Source organism: Pseudophryne corroboree, unplaced genomic scaffold (genome assembly GCF_028390025.1).
Source record: "Pseudophryne corroboree isolate aPseCor3 unplaced genomic scaffold, aPseCor3.hap2 scaffold_1135, whole genome shotgun sequence".
Lineage (NCBI taxonomy): Eukaryota > Metazoa > Chordata > Amphibia > Anura > Myobatrachidae > Pseudophryne > Pseudophryne corroboree.
Genome location: NW_026967761.1, coordinates 1 through 12,940, shown reverse-complemented (window position 1 = coordinate 12,940; position 12,940 = coordinate 1). Strand labels below are relative to the sequence as shown.

Genomic DNA, 12,940 nt, shown 5'->3' with positions numbered 1-12,940 from the left:
GACCGAATATGTAACGGTTTCTCTATCATAAGACTGTTACAAAGTGAGATAGATATATTTGGAAGTCAGTCAAATAGCTGTGTGTTTCAGCGGTTTATAAGAAAATTCCTCATTGTGGAATCTGGACCACTAAGGGTTATTATATATATAGCACATGGAATTGCCACATCTCCCTATATGATAATTTCATTACACTGTAACATAATAAGAATTAACTCTTTAACAGTGTAAATAGAGAGTAATGAATCTCTGACACATGGAATATATTATTTCTTAGATGAATTGGATAAACCATTATGACAGACACTTTGCTTCCTAATAAGAATTGAGGTGGCTATACCTCTAAGGAAAGCATTATTGCCTACGCCTAGATCAGATTAAATAAGATCTGGCTGAATATATGAAGGAAGGTTGCTATTTATATGAGAATTGGAATTGCTATATTCCTTAAGGCAACCCCACCGATTGATATATGTTGTCAATTAAGTATATCTGAACGGCTATATCTGGACCAGATTTAATAAGATCTGGCTGATTATATGAAGGAGGGCTGCTATTTATATTAGAATTGCCATATTCCTTAAGGCAACCGCACCTGTTGGTATATCTCGCCAATTAACTATATCTAAACAGCTAAATTAAAGCTATTCATCATTTTTTTAGTTTGGATATTAATAAATATGATCTTTCCATGATGCATAGAGATTTCCCTATCAAGTGATTCCTTATCCGATATAGAAAGCTATGGTATTGAATTTAGGAATATAGTCTTAGGGGACACAGAGAAATAAGTGATCCCCATCTACCTAAGCACCCCACAAATTGGAGGTTAGCTTACCGGTTATACTCAATCACCCCCACAAATTCGCCAATGGGGATGGCTTCCCGGGAGGTAACCCCTATTGAGTGAAGGGAGTATATAGGATACGACCCAGTGGTACCTGACGACATAGATACTAACAGCTATTTAATAACATTACGCTAGAAAGTGATTATTAGCAACATATATATCTATATAAACAACCCCGCCAGGGTTGTGCCTTCAAAAATAATCACACACGGACACGCTTTTTAAACCTTTTTTTCACATCTCTTTATTCTTCTTATGCACATGTATGTTAGTTCTGTGATTTTAACCTTTATGTTTCACTGCAGTTTGGGATAATAATATTAATATTTATCCAATTTTAATACATACTTAATAAAGGTTATATTTTATGATTCATTCATTCTGTCCAGTGCGTCAACAGTGCAGATTTCTTCTTGTTTTTTCTCCCAAATTCTATAACAATGACAGTAAATGTTGTTACTTTTCAAACAGAACTTTCTTGACCATGCTACTTGCTTGAAAGATCTGGGAGCACATGGAAAACAGTACAAACCATGCAGTATCACAAGAGCCTTTATTTGATCTTTCATGAAGATAGAGCAGAATTGAGGACACGTCAACAATTTCTGCCGAAGGTGGTTCATCTTTCCACATGGTGCCTTTGGCCACTGACACCTTCGTTGAGTCAAAGTCTCTGGCTGTGGTCAGAACTTTGAAAATTTATGTCACCAGAACGGTTCAGATTAGGAAAACAGAGGCTCTGTTTGTCCTGTATGCTCCCAACAGGATTGGGTGTCCTGCTTCCATGTAGACCATTATGCGCTGGATCTGTGGTAAGATTCAGCATGCTCATTCCACGGCAGGATTGCCGTTACTGAATTAGGTGAAGACCCATTCTACTAGAAAGGTGGGTTCATCCTGGGCAGCTGGTCGGGGAGTCTCGGCATTGCAACTTTGCCGAGCAGCTATTTAGTAAACACTTTTGCTAAGTTTTACAAGTTTGATACCTTGGCTGATGATAACCTCAAGTTGGGTCATTCGGTGCTGCAGAGTCGTACGCACTCTCCCACCCGTTCAAGAGCTTTGGTATAACCCCATGGTTCTTAATGTGACCCCAGCATCCTCTAGGTCGTATGAGAAAATAGGATTTTAATACCTACCGGTAAATCCTTTTCTCTTAGTCCGTAGAGGATGCTGGGCACCCGTCCCAGTCCATACTGTGTCTGCAGTTATTACTTGTGGTTATACACATGTTGTGTTATGGTTCTGGTCAGCTTTTTGCTGCAATTGTTCATGCCGTTGGCTTGTGTTCTGTTGAATGCCACGTTCTGCGGCATGCTTAAGGTGTGAGCTGGTAAGATGCTCACCTTAGTTTAACAATAAATCCTTTCCTCGAAATGTCCGTCTCCCTGGGCACAGTTCCTATAACTGGAGTCTGGAGGAGGGGAATAGAGGGAGGAGCCAGTTCACACCCTTTGAAAGTCTTAAAGTGCCCATGTCTCTTGCGGATCCCGTCTACACCCCATGGTTCTTAATGTGACCCCAGCATCCTCTACGGACTAAGAGAAAAGGATGCCCTTGCGCACTATCCTGACTTCTCCTCCCGTCTGCTTACTTTGTGCCTTCCAACGCACAATGCGAACTACAGGTGGTGCTGCAGGGCCCACACCCTTTTACTTGCCTTACAGAACAGCTCTGGAGCTGTTACAGTGCCCAGCTGCTGCAAGAAATCAGCTTGAATGCTTCAGGGGATGGGGCATGGCCAACATGAGCCCCACACCAAAGGAGGGTGGGGGTGTTTAATGCGAACTAGGGGTCATCCAAGCACCGCAAAAGGCCGCCATGCCCTGCATGCCCCTTTTCTCTTTTCATATGCAGATGAGAGTTCCAGCCAACTTTGGTCCACTGCTAGGATGACATCACCGTATGCAAATCCGTCTTCTGCAGACCTTCCCCCTGGAATGCTTGTACTAGTTGTTGCATATGGTTTGATATTTGATGGTGCTTCAATATTAGGCAGCCTTCCACCCTCCCATGTTCATCTGAACAGATGTGGTCTCCCTGCAGTTGTTGTCCCCAGACGAGAGTTCCCTTGTGCGTCCTCAGTTGAATCTCCTTAACTTGACGGGGGAGGGGCTGCCCGAGCAGCCACCCTCCCCAGCCCTATCCCAACTCATACTTATTTTGCATATGAGATCTCTTGATCATGAAGATTGTTCTCACAGGGTGAGGTTCATCCATTATATTTTAAAATAGGAAGGTACAAATTACATATTTGAATTGCATCTATGTGCTGGATTCAAATGTCCCCCCCCCCTTCCTTTCTCAATTGTGCCCGTCAGCAGCTATTCTAAGGTTGCTGCCAATGGGTGTGACACATTAATTTCTTCTGTGGGGTACACTGGACTCCACAAGGATTCACATTGGGGTGTAGAGTAGGATCTTGATCTGAGGCACCAACCGGCTCAAAGCTTTTGACTGTTCCCAAGATGCTCAGTGCATTCTCCTCTATAACCCCGCTTCCATGAACAGGGAGCTCAGTTTGTAGTTGGTGCCTTCAGTAGCAGGCCTCTTAACAGGGGCCTGCCTCAGGCAGCCTATTCTTAGCTATTAATTTTGACAAGAAAAGAAGAACTTGTTTTATGAGAATCTACAAGGGCTGCAGCAGGCTAGGTCTAATAGACATCTTTACTGCAGCTTCATCACTCCCAGCGGCGCTGTATACTCCCGTGCCCTGGTTGCTGGGTCACTGCAGCGGAGGCTCCAGTTTCTTCCTAAGGTCAGTCACACACACACCGCCCTTCCGGATCACGAGGCCGCTGATGAAGGGGAGCGTGGCCGTAGGGGGTGGACCGTGTGCGCACTGGCGTGGACACTGATTACTGGGCAGCCGCTCCACTAGCCACCAGGTACAGTTAAGGAGCACAGGTCTGGGAGTTTTACTCCTATATTAACCCAATTTTGTACTGCCCGCAGCGCATTGTGATAGGTAATAGGGCCTGATTCAGGTTGGATTGCAATCACAATAAGCGATCCAACTGCAAAAATTGCTAAGAGCATACGCATGTGCCTGCATTTTCTGCGGCACCCCGCAGAGAATGCGATCGCCTCTGCCTGTCAATCGGGGCGGGGGGGGGGGGGAGAGGGGGGTCAGCAACACTCCATTTCCAAGTCAGGGATGGAGCGGTGCGGGGGCAAGGCTTCAAAATGGGGTCTGCAACGGAGGAGACACAGGGGGCGTGGTCACAGCGGCTGTATGACATCACATTCAGCCGCTGTGATCACAAAAATGGTGGCGGCTTCCTGCGCGCACATACAGTCTGCACCAGCAGGAGGCTACACCATTTTATATGATCACGCTGAACTGCAGTGCGACTGCAATTACAGCATGGTCAAGAATGGAGGCGTCATGCTCGGTGGCCATGCCCTGTCACTGTGCAGGAGCCAGCACCGCACACACACTAGTCCCCGGGTGCAGCCCCCAACCCCCGGGACACCCGGAGCAACAAAATGTAGATTCAGGCCACCAGGCCACGCCCCTACCTATGAAACCATGCCTCCTTTTTACCATTGCACTGCTTATCTGCGCGCACTGCATTACAATCTCCCTCGCCACCTCTCTGGGTGTCACCAGTGATAGTGACACCTCTGCCATGCTTGTAGCAGCTGGTCCTAAGATCTACGCCTCAAGCCCTGAGTGTTTGCCCTTGTGACTTGTTGATCATCATAGCGAAGCAGATGCTTACAGAAAACTGCAGGGGCTTAGATTGAAAATAAAAAAATTGATGGGTATAAGGTAGAGAGGAGCGGGTTCGGTTCTCCGAGAACCGAATTCCCGACGAACTCCACGTGGTTTACACTGGTCCGAGGCAGGCTCGGTTGTTCCCGCCTGACTCGGAAAACCTGAACAAGGGAAAATGTCATCATCCCGCTGTCGGATTCTCGCGAGATTCGGATTCCATATAAAGAGCTGCGCGTTGCCGCCATTTTTACTCGTGCATTGAAGAGAGAGCGGAGAGGACGTGGCTATGTTCTCTCAGTGGAAATCTCAATATCAGTGCTCAGTATCAGTGGTTACTTATTGCTGCTCTGTAATACTAGTAGTGTGTCTCTCCTGCTCAGTGTCAGTTCTCAGTAGTATCCTCATCAGTGCTCAGTATCACTGCTCATTGTCTTGTGCTGCATTGTGGTGCTCAGCATACTACAGTACATTACTAATAGTCCAGTGCTGCATCTTGCTGCTCAGTGTCAGTTCTAGTATCCTCATCAGTGCTCACTATCACTGCTCATTATATTGTGGTGTTCTGTATACTACAGTAACATAGTAATATAGTAACATATAGTAACATAGTTTTTGAGGTTGAATAGAGGCAAATTGCCCATCGTGTTCAACCTGTTTTAAGTTGTGATGATTCTACATACTTGCTGAATAATGTTTTATGACTAGTTAGCTACTATAACTCATGTTACCCCCGGATTAACCATGTTGATATTTTAAGTATTATAACCTTGGATAGCTTTTTCATTCAGAAATGTATCCATTCCTTTTTTAAATCCAATTACAGAGTCCGCCATTACCACCTTCCCTGGCAGGGAATTCCACATCCTGATTGCCCTAACAGTGAAGATCATAGTTCACCTGGCAGGTAAGTAGGAGTTGGGCTAGAGCTGTGGAGGATTGCTGCTCGGGCACCCCCTGTCAAGTGAAGGAGATCCAACTGAGGCAGCACAAGGGAACTCTCGAAAGAAGAACAAGGCTAGAGGAAGATCTGAGACAAAGAAATCTGACTTTTACCAGAGCTGACCAGAGGAAAGCACAAACACAGTCCCCCACTACCACAAATAATGCAGTCGAGTTTCCCACATTTGGGGAAATCACAGGGGTCAGCATACCCAGAGTGCAATGAATGAACCTCACCCTGGGAGAACAATCTTCATGACCATGGTATCTCCTATGCAAAATAAGTATGATTTGGGATAGGGCTGGGGAGGGCCGCTGCTCAGGCACATCTCTGTCAAGTAAAGGAGATTCAACTGAGGCAACACAAGGGAACTCTCATCTGGGGACAACAACTGCAGGGAGAACACATATTTTCAGATGAACATGGGAGGGCAGAAGGCTGCCTAATACTGAAGCACCCCCAAACAACAAACCAAATGCAACTACTAGTGCAAACATTCCTGGTAGTAGGCCTGCAGCAGATGGATTTGCATATGGTGATGTCATCCAAGCAGTGGGTCAAAGTTTGCTTCAACCCTCGTCTGCATATGAAAATAAAAATGGGGTGTGCAGGGCATGGCTGCCTTTTGCGGCGCTTGGATGACCCCTAGTTCGCATTAAACACCTCCACCTTCCTTCGGTGTGGGGCTCATGTTGGCTATGCCCCAGCCCCTGAAGCATTAAAGCTGATTTCTTGCAGCAGCTGGGCACTGTAACAGCTCCAGAGCTGCTCTGTAAAGCAAGTAAAAGGGTGTGGGCCCTGCAGCACTACCTGTAGTTTGCATTGTGCGTTGGAAGGCACAAAGTAAGCAGACGGGAGAAGTCAGGATAGTGCACAAGGGCATAGAAGGGAGCGGCTCAAGAAAAGAGAAGTGGAAACAGACAGCAAACTAGGCTGGAGAGAGACCTGAGACAAAGAGATCTGAATTATACGAGAGCCGACCAGAGGAAACACAAATTATGTAATCAAGTGTCCCACATTTGGGGAAATCGTAGGAGCAGCACACCCAGAGTGCATTGGGTGAGCCTTGCCCTGGGAGAAGCACCTTCCTGATCATAGTATCTCACCTGGCAGGTAAGTAGGAGTTGGGCTAGAGCTGGGGAGGGTCGCTGTTCGGGCACCCCCCTGTCAAGTGAAGGAGATCCAACTGAGGCAGCACAAGGAAACTCTCGAAAAAAGAACAAGGCTAGAGGAAGATCTGAGACAAAGAAATCTGACTTTTACCAGAGCTGACCAGAGGAAAGCACAAACACAGTCCCCCACTACCACAAATAATGCAGTCGAGTTTCCCACATTTGGGGAAATCACAGGGGTCAGCATACCCAGAATGCAATGAATGAACCTCACCCTGGGAGAACAATCTTCATGACAATGGTATCTCCTATGCAAAATAAGTATGATTTGGGATAGGGCTGGGGAGGGCCGCTGCTCAGGCACATCTCTGTCAAGTAAAGGAGATTCAACTGAGGCAGCACAAGGGAACTCTCATCTGGGGACAACAACTGCAGGGAGAACAGATATTTTCAGATGAACATGGGAGAGCAGAAGGCTGCCTAATACTGAAGCACCCCCAAACAACAAACCAAATGCAACAACTAGTACAAGCATTCCTGGGAAAAGGTCTGCAGAAGACGGATTTGCATACGGTGATGTCATCCAAGCAGTGGGTCAAAGTTGGCTGGAACCCTCATCTGCATATGAAAAGAGAAAAGGGGTATGCAGGGCATGGCGGCCTTTTGCGGCGCTTGGATGACCCTTAGTTCGCATTAAACACCTCCACCCTCCGTCGGTGTGGGGCTCATGTTGGCTATGCCCCAGCCCCTGAAGCATTCAAGCTGATTTCTTGCAGCAGCTGGGCACTGTAACAGCTCCAGAGCTGCTCTGAAAGGCAAGTAAAAGGGTGTGGGCCCTGCAGCACTACCTGTAGTTTGCATTGTGCGTTGGAAGGCACAAAGTAAGCAGACAGGAGAAGTCAGGAGAGTGCACAAGGGCATAGAAGGCAGCGGCTCAAGAAAAGAGAAGTGGAAACAGACAGCAAACTAGGCTGGAGAGAGACCTGAGACAAAGAGATCTGAATTATACGAGAGCCGACCAGGGGAAACACAAATTATGCAGTCAAGTTTCCCACATTTGGGGAAATCGCAGGAGCAGCACACCCAGAGTGCAATGGGTGAGCCTTGCCCTGGGAGAAGCACCTTCATGATCATAGTATCTCACCTGGCAGGTATGTAGGAGTTGGGCTAGAGCTGGGGAGGGTCGCTGCTTGGGTACCCCCCTGTCAAGTGAAGGAGATCAAACTGAGGCAGCACAATGGAACTCTCGAAAGAAGAACAAGGCTAGAGGAAGATCTGAGACAAAGAAATCTGACTTTTACCAGAGCTGACCAGAGGAAAACACAAACACAGTCCCCCACTACCACAAATAATGCAGTTGAGTTTCCCACATTTGGGGAAATCACAGGGGTCAGCATACCCAGAATGCAATGAATGAACCTCACCCTGGGAGAACAATCTTTATGACCATGGTATCTCCTATGCAAAATAAGTATGATTTGGGAATTGGCTGGGGAGGGCCGCTGCTCAGGCACATCTCTGTCAAGTAAAGGAGATTCAACTGAGGCAGCACAAAGGAACTCTCATCTGGGGACAACAACTGCCGGGAGAACACATATTTTCAGATGAACATGGGAGGGCAGAAGGCTGCCTAATACTGAAGCACCCCCAAACAACAAACCAAATGCAACAACTAGTACAAGCATTCCTGGGGGAAGGTCTGCAGAAGACGGATTTGCATACAGTGATGTCATCCAAGCAGTGGGCCAAAGTTGGCTGGAACCCTCATCTGCATATGAAAAGAGAAAAGGGGTATGCAGGGCATGGCGGCCTTTTGCGGCGCTTGGATGACCCTTAGTTCGCATTAAACACCCCCACCCTCCTTCGGTGTGGGGCTCATGTTGGCCATGCCCCAGCCCCTGAAGCATTCAAGCTGATTTCTTTCAGCAGCTTGGCACTGTAACAGCTCCAGAGCTGCTCTGTAAGGCAAGTAAAAGGGTGTGGGCCCTGCAGCACTACCTGTAGTTTGCATTGTGCATTGGAAGGCACAAAGTAAGCAGACAGGAGGAGAAGTCAGGATAGTGCACAAGGGTGTAGAAGGGAGGGGCTCAAGAAAAAAGAAGTGGAAACAGACAGCAAACTAGGCTGGAGAGAAACCTGAGACAAAGAGATCTGAATTATATGAGAGCCGACTAGGGAAAACACAAATTATGCAGTCAAGTTTCCCACATTTGGGGAAATCGCAGGGGCAGCACACCCAGAGTGCAATGGGTGAGCCTTGCCCTGGGAGAAGCAACTTCATGATCATAGTATCTCACCTGGCAGGTAAGTAGGAGTTGGGCTAGAGCTGGGGAGGGTCGCTGCTCGGGCACCCCCCTGTCAAGTGAAGGAGATCCAACTGAGGCAGCACAAGGGAACTCTTGAAAGAAGAACAAGGCTAGAGGAAGATCTGAGACAAAGAAATCTGACTTTTACCAGAGCTGACCAGAGGAAAGCACAAACACAGTCCCCCACTACCACAAATAATGCAGTTGAGTTTCCCACATTTGGGGAAATCACAGAGGTAAGCTACCCAGAATGCAATGAATGAACCTAACCCTGGGAGAACAATCTTCATGACCATGGTATCTCCTATGCAAAATAAGTATGATTTGGGATAGGGCTGGGGAGGGCCGCTGCTCAGGCACATCTCTGTCAAGTAAAGGAGATTCAACTGAGGCAGCACAAGGGAACTCTCATCTGGGGACAACAACTGCAGGGAGAACACATATTTTCAGATGAACATGGGAGGGCAGAAGGCTGCCTAATACTGAAGCACCCCCAAACAACAAACCAAATGCAACAACTAGTGCAAGCATTCCTGGGGGAAGGCCTGCCGCAGATGGATTTGCATATGGTGATGTCATCCAAGCAGTGGGTCAAAGTTGGCTTCAACCCTCGTCTGCATATGAAAAGAGAAAAGGGGCATGCAGGGCATGGCGGCCTTTTGCGGCGCTTGGCTGACCCCTAGTTTGCATTAAACACCTCCACCCTCCGTCGGTGTGGGGCTCTTGTTGGCTATGCCCCAGCACCTGAAGCATTCAAGCTGATTTCTTGCTGCAGCTGGGCACTGTAACAGCTCCAGAGCTGCTCTGTAAGGCAAGTAAAAGGGTGTGGGCCCTGCAGCACTACCTGTAGTTTGCATTGTGCGTTGGACGGCACAAAGTAAGCAGACAGGAGAAGTCAGGAGAGTGCACAAGGGTATAGAAGGCAGCGGCTCAAGAAAAGAGAAGTGGAAACAGACAGCAAACTAGGCTGGAGAGAGACCTGAGACAAAGAGATCTGAATTATACGAGAGCCGACCAGGGGAAACACAAATTATGCAGTCAAGTTTCCCACAGGAGTATATAGGATACGACCCAGTGGTACCTGACGACATAGATACTAACAGCTATTTAATAACATTACGCTAGAAAGTGATTATTAGCAACATATATATCTATATAAACAACCCCGCCAGGGTTGTTCCTTCAAAAATAATCACACACGGACACGCTTTTTAAACCTTTTTTTCACATCTCTTTATTCTTCTTATGCACATGTATGTTAGTTCTGTGATTTTAACCTTTATGTTTCACTGCAGTTTGGGATAATAATATTAATATTTATCCAATTTTAATACATACTTAATAAAGGTTATATTTTATGATTCATTCATTCTGTCCAGTGCGTCAACAGTGCATATTTCTTCTTGTTTTTTCTCCCAAATTCTATAACAATGACAGTAAATGTTGTTTCTTTTCAAACAGAACTTTCTTGACCATGCTTCTTTTTTGAAAGATCTGGGAGCACATGGAAAACAGTACAAACCATGCAGTATCACAAGAGCCTTTATTTGATCTTTCATGAAGATAGAGCAGAATTGAGGACACGTCAACAATTTCTGCCGAAGGTGGTTCATCTTTCCACATGGTGCCTTGGGCCACTGACACCTTCGTTGAGTCAAAGTCTCTGGCTGTGGTCAGAACTTTGAAAATTTATGTCACCAGAACGGTTCAGATTAGGAAAACAGAGGCTCTGTTTGTCCTGTATGCTCCCAACAGGATTGGGTGTCCTGCGTCCATGTAGACCATTATGCGCTGGATCTGTGGTAAGATTCAGCATGCTCATTCCACGGCAGGATTGCCGTTACTGAATTAGGTGAAGACCCATTCTACTAGAAAGGTGGGTTCATCCTGGGCAGCTGGTCGGGGAGTCTCGGCATTGCAACTTTGCCGAGCAGCTATTTAGTAAACACTTTTGCTAAGTTTTAAAAGTTTTAGAGTAAAGGAGATTCAACTGAGGCAGCACAAGGGAACTCCCATCTGGGGACAACAACTGCAGTGAGAACACATATTTTCAGATGAACATGGGAGGGCAGAAGGCTGCCTAATACTGAAGCACCCCCAAACAACAAACCAAATGCAACAACTAGTACAAGCATTCCTGGGGGAAGGTCTGCAGAAGACGGATTTGCATACAGTGATGTCATCCAAGCAGTGGGCCAAAGTTGGCTGGAACCCTCATCTGCATATGAAAAGAGAAAAGGGGTATGCAGGGCATGGCGGCCTTTTGCGGCGCTTGGATGACCCTTAGTTCGCATTAAACACCCCCACCCTCCTTCGGTGTGGGGCTCATGTTGGCCATGCCCCAGCCCCTGAAGCATTCAAGCTGATTTCTTGCAGCAGCTTGGCACTGTAACAGCTCCAGAGCTGCTCTGTAAGGCAACTAAAAGGGTGTGGGCCCTGCAGCACTACCTGTAGTTTGCATTGTGCATTGGAAGGCACAAAGTAAGCAGACAGGAGGAGAAGTCAGGATAGTCCACAAGGGTATAGAAGGGAGGGGCTCAAGAAAAAAGAAGTGGAAACAGACAGCAAACTAGGCTGGAGAGAGACCTGAGACAAAGAGATCTGAATTATATGAGAGCCGACCAGGGGAAACACAAATTATGCAGTCAAGTTTCCCACATTTGGGGAAATCGCAGGGGCAGCACACCCAGGTGAGATACTATAATCAGGACGGTGCTTCTCCCAGGGCAAGGCTCACCCATTGCACTCTGGGTGTGCTGCTCCTACGATTTCCCCAAATGTGGGACACTTGACTGCATAATTTGTGTTTCCTCTGGTCGGCTCTCGTATAATTCAGATCTCTTTGTCTCAGGTCTCTCTCCAGCCTAGTTTGCTGTCTGTTTCCACTTCTTTTTTTCTTGAGCCCCTCCCTTCTATACCCTTGTGCACTATCCTGACTTCTCCTCCCGTCTGCTTACTTTGTGCCTTCCAATGCACAATGCAAACTACAGGTAGTGCTGCAGGGCCCACACCCTTTTACTTGCCTTACAGAGCAGCTCTGGAGCTGTTACAATGCCCAGCTGCTGCAAGAAATCAGCTTGAATGCTTCATGGGATGGGGCATGGCCAACATGAGCCCCACACCAAAGGAGGGTGGGGGTGTTTAATGCGATCTAGGGGTCATCCAAGCACCGCAAAAGGCTGCCATGCCCTGCACGCCCCTTTTCTCTTTTCATAAGCAGATGAGGGTTGAAGCCAACTTTGACCCACTGCTTGGATAACATCACCATATGCAAATCCATCTGCTGCAGGCCTTCCCCCAGGAATGCTTGCACTAGTTGTTGCATTTGGTTTGTTGTTTGGGGGTGCTTCAGTATTAGGCAGCCTTCTGCCCTCCCATGTTCATCTGAAAATATGTGTTCTCCCTGCAGTTGTTGTCCCCAGATGAGAGTTCCCTTGTGCTGCCTCAGTTGAATCTCCTTTACTTGACAGAGATGTGCCTGAGCAGCGGCCCTCCCCAGCCCTATCCCAAATCATACTTATTTTGCATAGGAGACACCATGGTCATGAAAATTGTTCACCCAGGGTGAGTTTCATTCATTGCATTCTGGGTATGCTGACCCCTGTGATTTCCCCAAATGTGGGAAACTCGCCTGCATTATTTGTGGTAGTGGGGGACTGTGTTTGTGTTTTCCGCTGGTCAGCTCTGGTAAAAGTCAGATTTCTTTGTCTCAGATCTTCCTCTAGCCTTGTTCTTCTTTCGAGAGTTCCATTGTGCTGCCTCAGTTGGATCTCCTTCACTTGACAGGGGGGTGCCCGAGCAGCGACCCTCCCCAGCTCTAGCCCAACTCCTACTTACCTGCCAGGTGAGATACTATGATCTTGAAGGTGCTTCTCCCAGGGCAAGGCTCACCCATTGCACTCTGGGTGTGCTGCCCCTGCGATTTCCCCAAATGTGGGAAACTTGACTGCATAATTTGTGTTTCCCCTGGTCGGCTCTCGTATAATTCAGATCTCTTTGTCTCAGGTCTCT

General features: G+C 47.2%; 9 non-coding genes and 1 pseudogene across 9 annotated transcripts; 3 read left to right on the top strand and 7 right to left on the bottom strand.

Moving 5' to 3' along the window:
* Positions 1-5,634: 5,634 nt before the first annotated feature.
* Positions 5,635-5,798, bottom strand: LOC134990062 (U1 spliceosomal RNA). The gene has a single exon (XR_010194986.1). It is a non-coding gene; the product is annotated as a U1 spliceosomal RNA (small nuclear RNA).
* Positions 5,799-6,469: 671 nt separating this feature from the next.
* Positions 6,470-6,632, bottom strand: LOC134990005 (U1 spliceosomal RNA). The gene has a single exon (XR_010194932.1). It is a non-coding gene; the product is annotated as a U1 spliceosomal RNA (small nuclear RNA).
* Positions 6,633-6,784: 152 nt separating this feature from the next.
* On the bottom strand, positions 6,785-6,948 carry LOC134990058 (U1 spliceosomal RNA). Its single transcript, XR_010194982.1, has one exon. It is a non-coding gene; the product is annotated as a U1 spliceosomal RNA (small nuclear RNA).
* A 671-nt stretch (positions 6,949-7,619) lies between these two features.
* Positions 7,620-7,782, bottom strand: LOC134989984 (U1 spliceosomal RNA). Its single transcript, XR_010194918.1, has one exon. It is a non-coding gene; the product is annotated as a U1 spliceosomal RNA (small nuclear RNA).
* A 152-nt stretch (positions 7,783-7,934) lies between these two features.
* LOC134990052 (U1 spliceosomal RNA) lies at positions 7,935-8,098 on the bottom strand. Its single transcript, XR_010194976.1, has one exon. It is a non-coding gene; the product is annotated as a U1 spliceosomal RNA (small nuclear RNA).
* A 691-nt stretch (positions 8,099-8,789) lies between these two features.
* LOC134989987 (U1 spliceosomal RNA) lies at positions 8,790-8,935 on the bottom strand (annotated as a pseudogene).
* Positions 8,936-9,087: 152 nt separating this feature from the next.
* On the bottom strand, positions 9,088-9,250 carry LOC134990071 (U1 spliceosomal RNA). Its single transcript, XR_010194995.1, has one exon. It is a non-coding gene; the product is annotated as a U1 spliceosomal RNA (small nuclear RNA).
* A 2,361-nt stretch (positions 9,251-11,611) lies between these two features.
* Positions 11,612-11,767, top strand: LOC134990014 (U1 spliceosomal RNA). Its single transcript, XR_010194939.1, has one exon. It is a non-coding gene; the product is annotated as a U1 spliceosomal RNA (small nuclear RNA).
* Positions 11,768-12,442: 675 nt separating this feature from the next.
* On the top strand, positions 12,443-12,606 carry LOC134990085 (U1 spliceosomal RNA). Its single transcript, XR_010195008.1, has one exon. It is a non-coding gene; the product is annotated as a U1 spliceosomal RNA (small nuclear RNA).
* A 152-nt stretch (positions 12,607-12,758) lies between these two features.
* Positions 12,759-12,921, top strand: LOC134989982 (U1 spliceosomal RNA). The gene has a single exon (XR_010194916.1). It is a non-coding gene; the product is annotated as a U1 spliceosomal RNA (small nuclear RNA).
* The last annotated feature ends 19 nt before the right edge of the window (positions 12,922-12,940 follow it).